This window comes from Rhinatrema bivittatum, chromosome 3 (genome assembly GCF_901001135.1).
Source record: "Rhinatrema bivittatum chromosome 3, aRhiBiv1.1, whole genome shotgun sequence".
Lineage (NCBI taxonomy): Eukaryota > Metazoa > Chordata > Amphibia > Gymnophiona > Rhinatrematidae > Rhinatrema > Rhinatrema bivittatum.
In genome coordinates this window covers 589,389,085-589,403,385 of record NC_042617.1, presented here as the reverse complement: position 1 = coordinate 589,403,385, position 14,301 = coordinate 589,389,085, and positions in this window count along the sequence as shown.

Sequence of the window (14,301 nt, the reverse complement as noted above, 5' to 3'; positions counted from 1 at the left end):
AGAGGAGTCATCGTGCCAGAGTCGGAGCAGCTGGGCCTGACCTGAGACCTCTTTGCCTGCAAACCCGAGACGCCATCTGAACTCCGCCCCCCGATGCCTCTGACGTGAGCGGAAGTCCCACGCACCCATAAAATCGGCCTTGGAGAGACTTTGCTGCGGCTGCATGAGTGGTGAGAGTGTTACCTGGGATACAGAGGAGTCATCGTGCCAGAGTCGGAGCAGCTGGGCCTGACCTGAGACCTCTTTGCCTGCAAACCCGAGACGCCATCTGAACTCCGCCCCCCGACGCCTCTGACGTGAGCGGAAGTCCCACGCACCATAAAATCGGCCTTGGAGCGGCGCACCGCAGCCGCCGGCGCGCTGCCAAGCCGCGCGCCCTAAGGGGCGCGCCGGCTTGTTCCGGCTTAGTCTGGAGAAGGCTGGGAGGACGGAAAACTCTAAGTGACTCACAACAGCCCGCCACAGAGGTGAGAAATAACACAACTTGCTGACATAAGTGGCTTCCTGTTTATTGAATTACTAATGACTATGCCGTCAAAAAGGAAGGGTAAGGTCAGGGTTTACCCCTCGACCTCCTTTGCCTCTCCTATCCAACAGGAAATAGTCAAGTTTATGACAGCTTCTGTACCCAAAACTCCGGCGGCCAAGGATCCTGCGGATTCATGTCTAGTGGGAGAGAGACATGTATATATGGAGGAGGCATCGCTGAGCCCAAATCCGGATATACCACCAATGCAAAGGGCGATTGAGATATCACCTGGGGAAATATCAGCCCAAATAGACTCCCTTAATGGGTCGGGAGTTAACACAGACCAGAATTTAGAGCAGGAGGGAGGTGGCACCTCTGGGTCTGTGAGTGTAAGGGAGAGAACAGAAGCCACCGCTGGGTCCATGGAGATAACGACACGCCCTGCTGTGGTAACTTTGGACTTAGTGTGGGACTTGATGGTATCAATGTCAAAAGATATTAAGGGTCTAGAGAAAAAGATAGATGTTGTCTCAGGGAAAAATCAGCAAGATATAGTACAAATTCAAAGTCAGATAAAAAAGTCTGAAGATAGAATCGAGATATTAGAAGATCTTGGTAAGAAGAATATTGAATTACAAGCAGCTTTAGTGAAAGATAGAGAGAGTCTATCTAGACGTATGGAGTTATTTGAGAATAACTCCAAACGTTTAAATTTACGCCTACTTAATTTCCCTAGGGTAGCAGGGGAAATTGTTATAGAAACTTTAAAGAGATTTTTCTTGGAAGTATTATTATTTACAGAACAAGAATTTCCAAATATAAGCTATTGCTATTTCCTACCCAAGAAAAACTCAAATTTGAATGCTATGGAGCTACCTTTTCAGGGAAACTTAACAGATTTCTTGGAGGACTCTAATAATCCTATAATAGACAGGGGTATCCTTTTAGTATCTTTTATTAATTTTTCAGACCTGAACAAGGTCATGAAAAAATATTTCTTAAAATACCCTGTCTTATTTCATGACAATCCTGTTAAGATATTTCCGGATCTCTCATTCACTACTCAGCTAAGAAGAAAACAATTCTTGATTCATCGACAGGATGTAATAGATTTAGGTTACTTATATAATCTGAGATTTCCTTGTAAATGTGTGGTAAGGAAAGATCAAGATGTCTTTATTTTTTTCTCGCCAGACCAATTAAAATTATTTGTAGATCAGAGGAAAGTAGCCACCTCTTCCCCACTATCCAGAGAAGAGCAATGTTAATATAGGGAACAGGTTGTGTTTTCTTGGTTAAAAAATTTTTTTTTGTGTATGGAATTCTCCCATGTGTTTAATATAGCTTCTACAAAAGGTTGACAAAAGTACAATTTTCCAGTATGATATGTATAAATTTCTATAATGAAGATAGAGAAGGATTTCAAACCCTATCGTGATTTCATATTATGGTTATGTAATTGTTGTTAAATATGTAAAGTTATGAAAAGGCAAATAAAATATAAATTACAAAAAGAAAAAAAAAAAATCTTCAGAGTGTACCATTTTGTCAGAGCACCTCCACTGGAGGCTACTGCAGCGGTGGTCTCCTGCCTGCTTAACAGCAGGTGATATCTGGGATCAGTATGGATTTTTGTTTGGAAGCAGAAGTGAGAGGATCAAGGTTGTTAGTTTCCCTATTCCTATTTAGTTGGGACTTGCACACCTGGCAGAATTGGATAAGAACATAAGAATATGTCATGCTAGGTCAGACTGAAGGTCCATCAAGTCCAATATCCTGTTTCCAACAATGGTCAGTCCAGGTTGCAAGTATCTGGCAAGATCCTAAACAATAGATCCCATGCTGCTAACGCTCAAGGATAAGTAGTGGCTTTTCCCAGCCTTGTCTGGTTAATAACAATTTATGGACTTCTCCCCCAAGAACTTGTCCAAAACTTTTTTTAAACTCAGCTACGCTAGCTGCGTTTACCATATCCTCCATTAATGAATTCCAGAACTTAATTGTTCATTCAGTGAAAACAAATTTTCTCCAATTTGTTTTAAATCTGGTACTTTCTAATTCATGGAGTGTCCCCTGTTTTTTTGTATTATTTGAAAGAATATATAAATTCGCATTTACCCATTCTATTCCACTCACTACTTTAAAAAAAACCTCTATCATATCCCCCCTCAGCCATCTATTCTGCAAGCTGAAAAGTCCTAACCTCTTTAGCCTTTCCTCATAGGGGAGCTGTTCCATCCCCTTTATCATTTTGGTTGCCCTTCTCTGTTCTTTTTCCAGTTCAGTTAGTGGTGTACTGAGGGTCTCCAGTGCCTACGGGCACCTCCTCCATCCCCAACCTTCTTGTAGTAATACTTAAGGTCACAGAAAGTCAGTGGCATCTCTAGACAGAAATATTTTGGGGTCAACAAGGTGACGTGCTAAGTGTGGAGAGAGGCAAGACAAAGTGACATTTCCACACCTGTATTTATTTATTTGATTTATTTGCCGCCTATTCACAGCTCAAGGCGGCTTTCAAAATTCACATACATAAATTGGTTTAATCATAAATAAAATGAAAGAAATCAACAGACAAATAAAAACCAGATCTTTCCATGTCAGTTTAAACCTGAAATACCTACAAACGTCTCACATTCATTTAAATGGATGTCTGTGCATCAAAGGCAAGACGGAATAAGTGTGTCTTGAGCATCTTTCTGAAAGCTTAAGTACATTCAGCCATGCGAAGGTTCATGTTGAACGAAGTCCATAATGTAAGACCAGTAATGCAAAAAAGTCTGTCTCTTATATATCGGTAAGGCGCACTTTCCAGAAAGACAGTATCTCGAGAAAACCTCTTTAAGCAGAGCAGAGAGCTCGAGCTGGGGAATAGATATGTAGCTGTTGATTAATCCCTGGAAAGGAGTCAATCTTTTCCTATTTAGGGATGAGTAGAGACACTTTGAATAGATGCACTCATCATGAATGGGCAGCCAGTGAGGCTTGCGGAGTACCAGAGTGATATGAGCTGATCTTGCTGGTCCAGAAATCAGCCTTGCTGCAGAATTCTGCAGTACTTGAAAGACTAACAGAGCAGATTTAGGTAGACCAAGAAGCAGGGCATTGCAATAGTCCAAGGGCAGGAAAAAACATTGCCTGAACTACAGAAGGAAATTTGTAAGGATCAAGCAAAGAATGTAAACGATTTGCTAAGTGTAGTTTGTTATGACAACTTTAATTTGAGAAAGCATATTTAAATTAGAATCTAGCAGAATCATCACGCCCATCACCTCAGCATTGCCTCCTGCTTTAAATTGGTTATAAAATAGGACAAAATAAGAAAAAGTCCCAAAGGCCTTCTGCTAAATTTTAAAAAAGCTGGCCAGTTTCAACCTTCTAGTAAAACTACTACCAATTCTATATGGATATGAGAGTGAAGGCTGGAATATGTACAGGAAGGGACAGAATCTCAATATAAATCCTGCACCTCCAGGACCACACATTAGAACCCGAAACATGCAGACAAAAACTGAAATGGAAACCCCAAGAAGCCATACTCTGTCTGCAGTGTAACAATGGAAAAACAGAAATATCACCATTCCCCATAAAACATCAAACAATAAAATCAAGAAATATAAAGCCTCTATTATAATAGTAAAACCATACTAACAAAAATAATAAATATTTCAAAACAGCTGATGCAGGAAGACCTTGTGAGGCTGGAAAATTGGGCATCTAAATGGCAGATGAAATTTAATGTGGATAAGTGCAAGGTGATGCATATAGGGAAAAATAACCCATGCTATAGTTACTCAATGTTAGGTTCCATATTAGGTGCTACTACCCAAGAAAGAGATCTAGGTGTAATAGTGGATAAAACATTGAAATCGTCAGTTCAGGGTGCTGCGGCAGTCAAAAAAGCAAACAGAATGTTGGGAATTATTAGAAAGGGAATGGTGAATAAAACGGAAAATGTCATAATGCCTCTGTATCGCTCCATGGTGAGACCGCACCTTGAATACTGTGTACAATTCTGGTCGCCGCATCTCAAAAAAGATATAATTGCGATGGAGAAGGTACAGAGAAGGGCTACCAAAATGATAAAGGGGATGGAACAACTCCCCTATGAGGAAAGACTAAAGAGGTTAGGACTTTTCAGCTTGGAGAAGAGACGGCTGAGGGGGGATATGATAGAGGTGTTTAATAAGGTGACTAAAGAAATGTGACGCGGCCTTTAGAAGGATCATACAGTGTCTGTGAAATGCTCCAGTACTTGTTTTTGCTGAACCAAGCAAGCCCTATGAAGGGAAGGCTGGTTCTTGCCTGGTGGTTTTCGTTCCTGTAGTGCCACGGATCAGTCCAGACTCCTGGGTTTTGCCTCCGCACCAGCAGATGGAGACAGAGAAAGTTTTGACAGACTCTGCCTTATATACCAGGGTGCCACCCACAGCCTGTCAGTATTACTCATTGTCAAAGCAGACAAGATACAACCCAAACTAACTAGATACAAGAGCCGTAAACTCAAATGAAGCACTGACCCCAACTGGAAGCCAGACTCAACTAATAGGGTAACCACAATGTTCTGCAGATAAGAAAATTAAGCAATGCTGATGAAGCGGACTCTCCATTACCTCTATGCAGTAAATGGGGGGGGACTCTAGACTGATCCGTGGTGCTGCGGGAGTGAGGATTGTCGGGTAGGAATCAATTTTCTTTTCCCGGGATGTACCCGGCTCACTCCAGACTCCTGGGATGTACCAGAGCTCTACTTTACTTTTGGGACCTCCGACTTATGGGTATCTCAAGCACTCATCCATAAGTTATCCAGCTAAAACTCTGTCAGATAAGTGACTTATCCATCTAAGTGGCAGCTGCTGAACATATCCAGCTAATTAGCATTTCAATATCGACCTAAGTATTTCCTAAGGGATTCTTTAAATGCTTTAACTCATCCACCCATCCCTTCTATCTCACATGTACCCCTCCCTTTTCATAACTCACATACATGACCCCAGTCAATCACCCCAAGCCAATCCCTTTCTCATCCCCTCCCCCAGCCCCTCCTCACCATACCTTCCCCATTCTAACCCCTGCTGATCAAGCCAGCAGAAGGAGGAGCCTGGCAATGCACTGGGCCATATTCTCCTCTTCTTCTGAAGCTGGGCCTGACTTGTGTGTGTGTGAGGAGGGTGTATGTGTGCGCCCTCAGACGGGTGGGGGAGTGTGTGTGTGTGTGTGTGTCCGGGTGGAGGTGGGGGGTGTGTTGCAGATGTGTGTGTGTGAGGAGGGTGTATGTGTGCTCCCTCAGACGGGTGGGGAAGTGTGTGTGTGTGTCGGGGTGGAGATTAGGGGGTGTGTTGCAGATGTGTGTGTGAGGAGGGTGTATGTGTGCTCCCTCAGACGGGTGGGGGAGTGTGTGTGTGTGTCAGGGTGGAGATTAGGGGGTGTGTTGCAGATGTGTGTGTGAGGAGGGTGTATGTGTGCTCCCTCAGACGGGTGGGGGAGTGTGTGTGTGTGTCCGGGTGGAGGTGGGGGGAGTGTTGCAGATGTGTGTGTGTGAGGAGGGTGTATGTGTGCTCCCTCAGACCGGTGGGGGAGTGTGTGTGTGTGTCGGGGTGGAGATTAGGGGGTGTGTTGCAGATGTGTGTGTGAGGAGGGTGTATGTGTGCTCCCTCAGACGGGTGGGGGAGTGTGTGTGTGTGTCGGGGTGGAGATTAGGGGGTGTGTTGCAGATGTGTGTGTGAGGAGGGTGTATGTGTGCTCCCTCAGACTGGTGGGGGAGTGTGTGTGTGTGTCGGGGTGGAGGTGGGGGGTGTGCTGCAGATGTCAGGTGAATGTGTGTGTGTGAGGAGGGTGTATGTGTGCTCCCTCAGATGGGTGGGGGAGTGTGTGTGTGTGTGTCGGGGTGGAGGTGGGGGGTGTGCTGCAGATGTATCTGTGTGAGGAGGGTGTATGTGTGCTCCCTCAGATGGGTGGGGGAGTGTGTGTGTGTGTGTGTCGGGGTGGAGGTGGGGGATGTGCTGCAGATGTATCTGTGTGAGGAGGGTGTATGTGTGCTCCCTCAGATGGGTGGGGGAGTGTGTGTGTGTGTGTGTGTCGGGGTGGAGGTGGGGGGTGTGCTGCAGATGTGTGTGTGTGAGGAGGGTGTATGTGTGCTCCCTCAGACGGGTGGGGGAGTGTGTGTCGGGGTGGAGATTGGGGGGTGTGCTGCAGATGTGTCTGTGTGAGGAGGGTGTATGTGTGCTCCCTCAGACTGGTGGGGGAGTGTGTGTGTGTGTGAGGAGGGTGTATGTGTGCTCTCTCAGACTGGTGGGGGAGTGTGTGTGTGTGTGTGTGTGTCCGGGTGGAGGTGGGGGGTGTGCTGCAGATGTGTCTGTGTGAGGAGGGTGTATGTGTGCTCTCTCAGACTGGTGGGGGAGTGTGTGTGTGTGTGTGTGTCCGGGTGGAGGTGGGGGGTGTGCTGCAGATGTGTCTGGGTTGGAGGTAGGGAGTAGGGGTGTGTGTGAGTTTGTGGTGTTTGTGTGAGGAAGAGAGGTGTCTATAGATGCAGATATTGGTGGTGTGTGGTGTGTGTGCTCCTATCACCAGAGCTTTCTGCTGTTTTCTTTCTCTGTGCATTTTCTCCTGCACACGTATGCACAGTGCGTGTGTATGCATTTTTCCCCCATGGAGTTTTACGTATATATTTTCCTGTCTATGGAGTCTTATGCACAGATGAAAAAGCACAGATAGAAACAGCTGTTCCTCCACTACTTTACAGTAAAGAAACGCCTGAAACGTTTCCTAGAGGACTTGGCACTCCCAGCTATTGGTACAGTTGTACGTTAGGGCATTTCAAGAATGGGAGGCCAGACAAGTAAAGCCTGAGCTTGAGTTTGCAGAGGTTGCTCTAGCACTAGGTTCAGAAGCTGCAGACTGAGTGAAATATGTTGAACTTGCATTTTACACAGGAGCCGGTGGATTTAATCCCGGGAGTCAGCAGGTTGGCTTTACAGGACAGGAACTGAACTTGAATCAGGATCTTCACGTCCCCCTCAGGTTCTGGTTAAACAGAAGATGCAGCAGAGGTCAGGTACAGGAGGCAGGTTCAGGAGGGCACCCACAAGAACAGGACTGGACTGCAGGAACAAAACCAGGGAACAGAATGATGCCCACAAATAAACACGGGACAAAGAGTGCGCCGCAAGACACAGGGCAGAGAGACACAGGTACGAGACACGAGGATTAAGAAGAGACTGGACAAAAAATCCAGAAGGCTACAGACTTAGGCCAAACAGAGAAGGCGAAGACAGGCAAAGAAGGCAACAGACTTGGGCCAATAGAGACAAGGCTGAAGCTAAGATAAGAATAGCGTAAGGAAGGAGCAAGCTGAGGCCAGGTCTTCACCGTGAGGCTGGTGTACAGACAGTGCCAGTGTAAAGAACACGGCTGTCAGCAGGACCTCTATGGACTGAGCAGGGTGTATATGGCCCCCTGAGGACTCCTGCTGGCAGGAGGCAAGCACTGCCCACAAATTGTCACATTATCCCTCCCTAAAATAGGCAGATTCCAGATACCCCTAGAGAGCCCTCCTCCCCCTGGATCCAAATTGAAACCGGGGTCAAAGGCATCAGTACACCTCCTTCTAAAAGGGCAGGAAGCTGAGTCAGATTTCCTGAATGGGGTCTGGCTGGAGTGGAGTCTGAAGAGTGGACCGTGGAATAGCTGCTGCTGCTACTGGTACTGGATACCGAATCTTCGGAGCAGACCGTGGAGCAGCTGCTGCTGGTACTGGTACTGGTACTGGATACGGAATCTTCGGAGCAGACCGTGGAACAGCTGCTGCTGGTACTGGTACTGGTACTGGATACGGAATCTTCGGAGCAGACCGTGGAGCAGCTGCTGCTGGTACTGGTACTGGTACTGGATACGGAATCTTCGGAGCAGACCGTGGAACAGCTGCTGCTGGTACTGGTACTGGTACTGGATTACGGAATCTTCGGAGCAGACCGTGGAGCAGCTGCTGCTGGTACTGGTACTGGTACTGGATACCGAATCTTCGGAGCAGACCGTGGAGCAGCTGCTGCTGGTACTGGTACTGGTACTGGATACGGAATCTTCGGAGCAGACCGTGGAGCAGCTGCTGCTGGTACTGGTACTGGTACTGGATACCGAATCTTCGGAGCAGACCGTGGAGCAGCTGCTGCTGGTACTGGTACTGGTACTGGATACGGAATCTTCGGAGCAGACCGTGGAGCAGCTGCTGCTGCTGCTGGTACTGGTACTGGATACCGAATCTTCGGAGCAGACCGTGGAGCAGCTGCTGCTGGTACTGGTACTGGTACTGGATACCGAATCTTTGGAGCAGACCGTGGAGCAGCTGCTGCTGGTACTGGTACTGGATACGGAATCTTCGGAGCAGACCGTGAGCAGCTGCTGCTGGTACTGGTACTGGTACTGGATACCGAATCTTCGGAGCAGACCGTGGAGCAGCTGCTGCTGCTGCTGGTACTGGTACTGGATACGGAATCTTCGGAGCAGACCGTGGAGCAGCTGCTGCTGCTGCTGGTACTGGTACTGGATACCGAATCTTCGGAGCAGACCGTGGAGCAGCTGCTGCTGGTACTGGTACTGGTACTGGATACCGAATCTTCGGAGCAGACCGTGGAGCAGCTGCTGCTGGTACTGGTACTGGATACGGAATCTTCGGAGCAGACCATGGAGCAGCTGCTGCTGCTACTGGTACTCGTACTGGATATGGAATCTTCGGAGCAGAACGTGGAGCAGCTGCTGCTGGTACTGGTACTGGTACTGGATACGGAATCTTCGGAGCAGACCGTGGAGCAGCTGCTGCTGGTACTGGTACTGGTACTGGATACGGAATCTTCGGAGCAGACCGTGGAGCAGCTGCTGCTGGTACTGGTACTGGTACTGGATACCGAATCTTCGGAGCAGACCGTGGAGCAGCTGCTGCTGCTGCTGGTACTGGTACTGGATACGGAATCTTCGGAGCAGACCGTGGAGCAGCTGCTGCTGCTGCTGGTACTGGTACTGGATACCGAATCTTCGGAGCAGACCGTGGAGCAGCTGCTGCTGGTACTGGTACTGGTACTGGATACGGAATCTTTGGAGCAGACTGTGGAGCAGCTGCTGCTGGTACTGGTACTGGATATGGAATCTTCGGAGCAGCTGCTGCTGGAAGCAGAGTCCTGGGAGCGAAGCCCGAAGCAGGTGTAGAGCCAGAAATCTGATTTGAGTTTCTCTCGGAAGTCCGGTACAGATCCTGGAGCATAGATACTGTGCTAGGATCTCAACAGGAGCAGGTTCCGGTTTGGCAAGCACTGGATTTCATGGAACCAAGTTTGAAACTGAAAAAATCAGGACTGGAGTCATTATATATCCATGGTTGCTTGGACTGAGAAGGCCTGAAATGGAAGTGATGGAAGTACAGAGGCTGCGGTCAATGATTCTAAAGCTGGCATCTTGGGTCCAGAGCTGACCTAACCTGTGTAGAAACAGGTACAGGGGCTGTAAAAAATAGTAGGGGCTGTTTGAACTGCTGCTAAGCCTGGAGTCATGGACACAGAAGGCTGAGAAGCCACACAAATATCAGAGGCTTCAGTAGCAAACCACACACAACAGGCCCAGACTCTGGGATTTCTACTTGGAATGCAGGATCCAGACATGGCAGAAACCTGGACAGCTGCAGGTCAGAACCTGGCTTCAGGAGCTCCATAATGCCACTCCTGGTCAGTCCTTCTGACCTCAACTTGATGTCACAGCAGGACCACCGGTGGTTTTAACCCTGGAGTCGGAGCGAGCTGTTGGCTTGGCAGGACAGGAACTGGAACCTGAATCTTCTGACTGAACCAACCACCTCCCCCCTTGGGCTGAGCCCTGTGGTGGCCAGCAGGACCTAAATGGTACTCAAGGGCAGATAGAAGAGGGCACCCACAAGAGTAGGACTGAACTGCAGGAAGAAAGCAGAGAACAGATGGGTGCCTGCAAACAAACACAAGATAGGGAGTTTATCACAAGACACAGGGCAGAGCGACGAGGAACAGGACATGAGAACTAAGAAAAGAGAACCACAAACTAGGCCCTCAGCCAGAAACTAGGAACAAATAAGAAAGAGAGACCAATAAATCCAGAAGGACACAGGCTTAGGCCAATACAGACAAGGCTAAGTCTATGATAAAAACAGAGTGACAGAGGCCACAACAAGGAACGAGGAAAGCCTCGAGACCAGGTGCTCACTGCGAGGCTGCTTATAAACTGTGGCAGTGTAGAGACCTCCTCGCCATAGAATCTGGAGGCCTGAGCAGGGAGTAGACCTGGTCCACTGAGGAGGTGAACAATGCCCACAGATCCCCGGGAGCTGCTTACCTGTCCCGCCTCACCGTGTCATCATAGAGCCTGCTCAGTCCTGTCCTCACCTCCACCTGCTGCATCTGGTCCCAGCATGCATGAATTATAGCATTGTTTTTGTTGTTACCACCTCTGCAGATATGTTATTCTAGTCCTCCTCCACCCTCTCAATAAATACCAAGTCCTATTTACTTTGAGTCTCCTTCCCTCCAGTTTCATACTATGAACTCTTGTTCTCAAGCTTCTTTTTCCATGCAAAATTCTGCCTTCTTGTACTTTATTAAAGCCTGCTAAATATTTCTATCATTGCCCCATTCCCTTCTCTGTTACAGGGTCAGATGCAGTAAGCATTTTTCCCCGTAGATAAAAAAGAAGATAATGCCTTTCTTTATTTCCACTAATTTGAAATTTGTTCTTGGCAGAGTGCTTTAGTGCATTTGGACCCTGGAGAGTACATTCGGAGTTCCTCAAACCTTTCTCTGTTGCAGAATTTTGCTCTGAATTTTCGTCGTCTCAAAGGCTTTAATACATATGGTCTCCAGAACTGAACAGCAGTCAAGGAGTAACCTCACCAGTGTCCTGGACAAGGGCAATATTGCATATTTTTATGTAGGCAAGCATGCTATTAGCATTCCCCAGCGCTTTATCACACTGACCTGCAATCTTCAGATTATTAGAGATGATTACTTTTAGGTCCATTTCCTGTCTGACAGTTGCCACTTCTTAACCTCATAGTTGATAAGTGGCTAATGGTTTGTTTGTTTTTGCAGTCCAAATGCATGCATTATAACTCTACCATCAAACCTCTGCAAATGTTACAAAATGCCGCTGCTAGAGTCCTCACTAACACTCACAGAAAGGATCATAATCACACCTATCCTAAGAGACCTCCACTGGCTCCCAATCTCTTTCAAAATTCTCTCTAAGAGTCTCACAATTATACACAAGACACTATACAACCAAAACGTACACTGGCTAAACGACTCCCTACACTTCCATACCTCTAATAGACCTGTTGCGTCTGTCGGACCTCGACGGCTTCGCCCCGTTTGCCTCACCTTATTCACGGCTTCTCCCGCTTACCTAGGAAAGATGGCTACCACAGCGTCTACAAGCCGACCTCTCCAGCGTCCCCGGAACGGCTATGGTGCAGCTTCCCGCCATTGCTCCTCCCAGGTACCTACTAGGGTGCATGCACGCAACCCACGTCTTTGTATCACCCTTGGCGCGAACCTCGAGGGCGTTCCCTCATGCTGACGTCATGCCATCTGGGTATATTACCTTCACTAGTTTGCTAGCTCATCGAGTTAGCAAGGACTCGACTTCGTTCTTGTCTACGCTACTTTGCCGCTTCCGTGCTGCCGCTGGAAGCTCTCTCTCTGCCCTTCGGGGTAACTGCTGACGGGTTCCCGCTCCTCGAGGGCCTGCTCTCCCTGCCTCGGTGCCTGTACCTTCTACAACATACCTGGTGGAGTCACATACCACAGTTACATCTAGTGAGTCCTCTAACTCTCAGTCTATCTCATCCACAGTATCTCCTCACTGGGAGACCTGCTGCGGAACCTCCTGACGTCATCAAGGAGAGAAGGGCTCCCTCTGCCGAGGTCTCTGAGAATACAACCACAGACTGCCTCACTATTGCCACCTCTGGTGGAGATCTTCAAGCTGTTTAATAAAGAACTAACTGTGTTTTGTGCATTAAGAGTCTAGCCCAGTGCTGTGGCTCCTCATGGGGTTCCTCCCCGTTGGTGTGGTCATCTCCCACAGCACCCAAGGATCCACCAAAACACACTTAACCATAACAAGACCCACCAGATCTGCCTACAATGGAACCTTACACATACCCTCATCTAAACTTACCCATCTCACCTCCACGAGAGAACGAGCACTATCTACTGCAGGACCTTCAAACTGGAACTCAATGCCCCCTGACCTTCGTCTGGAACCCTGCACCCAGAAAGTAAAAAAAAACACCTAAAAACCTGGCTTTTCAAACAGGCCTTTGCATAACCCCCTCCCCTTCTCTATCTGTTATGTTTTGTAAGGTTTGGGTGGACCCTTGGACACTGTGGCAGCTGACCACGCCCACGGGGGGAAGTCCCGTGAGGGGCCACAGGTCAGGCTCAGCTCCGGACACACAAACACAGATAATATCTTTTATTAGACACTTTATGAAGCCACCAGAGGTGGCGGTAGTGAGTAGAAGATGGAGCCCGGCTGGGCTAGTATTCCTCAGGGCGCTGGAAGAGCGGCTCCTCCGGTAGCAGTGCTGTAGGAAGAAGAACTGAGAAAGTGAGTACACTGATACATTCACAGCGTCCCCAGTATGGAGAAGCCCCAAGATAGGGAGAGCTGGCCCTCGAGGAGTGAGTACCAGATCCCTGGGAGCAGAGACTCGTTGGCAAGTACTCACGCAGCAGTTCCACGTAGGAGATGGCACTGGCGCTGGAACGGGGGCAGGCCCTCGAGGAGCGAGTACCTGGTTCCAGGGAGACAGTTCTGAGGAGTAGATGGTAGTAGTACTCACTGATGGTGTCTGTAGCGAATTCTTCCAAGTAGAAGAGGAGATGGACACAGGCAGCGAGTCAGGGAACATGGGCCCTCGAGGAGCGAGTACCGGTTCCTGATAGTGACCTGAAAGAAGCAGAGAGGCCCGCGATGAGCAGGTACTACGTTAGCAGCAAAGAGTCCAATAGAAGTTGGAAGCAGAGTTGCTGGGTACGGAGAGCGAATCCCATCCGTAGGAAATCCCTTGCTATCTCAACGGCTAGCAACAAACAACAGGCTTAAATATCCGGCCAGCGTGACGTCATCACAGGGGACGCCCCTGAGGTTCACACCATAGAGGAAATAAGAATGAGGGCCGCGTGGCACGCGTGCCCTAAGGTACCTGAGGAGCATGGCGGGAGGCTGCGCCCAAGCCGGTCCGGGGACGCCGGAGAGGACAGCGGGCAGACGCCATAGCAGCCAGATGTCCACAGGGAGCAGGAGGAGTCGCCGAAAAAGAAAGGTAGGTGGCGTGAAGCCGTCGAGCAGCGACGGTTGCAACACCATCGTCCTTTCCCTAGTATCTTACACAATCCTCCTGCTGAAATCTCTTACTTTGCTCGTTCCTTCCTCTTGCTTGTTTTTGTTCCCCCCCTTGCTTTTACACACTATGTTTAATTATTAACTTTGTTGAACTTTGTAAACCCCCTTTAAGGAACTGAGATGTTTTATCCTTCTTTCCATGCTTGTTTAATGTTATTTTACTACCTGTTCCATGTAAACGTGTAACGTTATTTTACTACCTGTGCCATGTAAACGTGTAACGTTATTTTACTACCTGTTCCATGTAAACGTGTAAAGTTACTATACTACCTGTTCCATGTAAACGTATAACGTTATTTTACTACCTGTTCCATGTAAACGTGTAACGTTATTTTACTACCTGTTCCATGTAAATGTGTAAAGTTACTATACTACCTGTTCCATGTAAACGTGTAACGTTATTTTACTACCTGTTC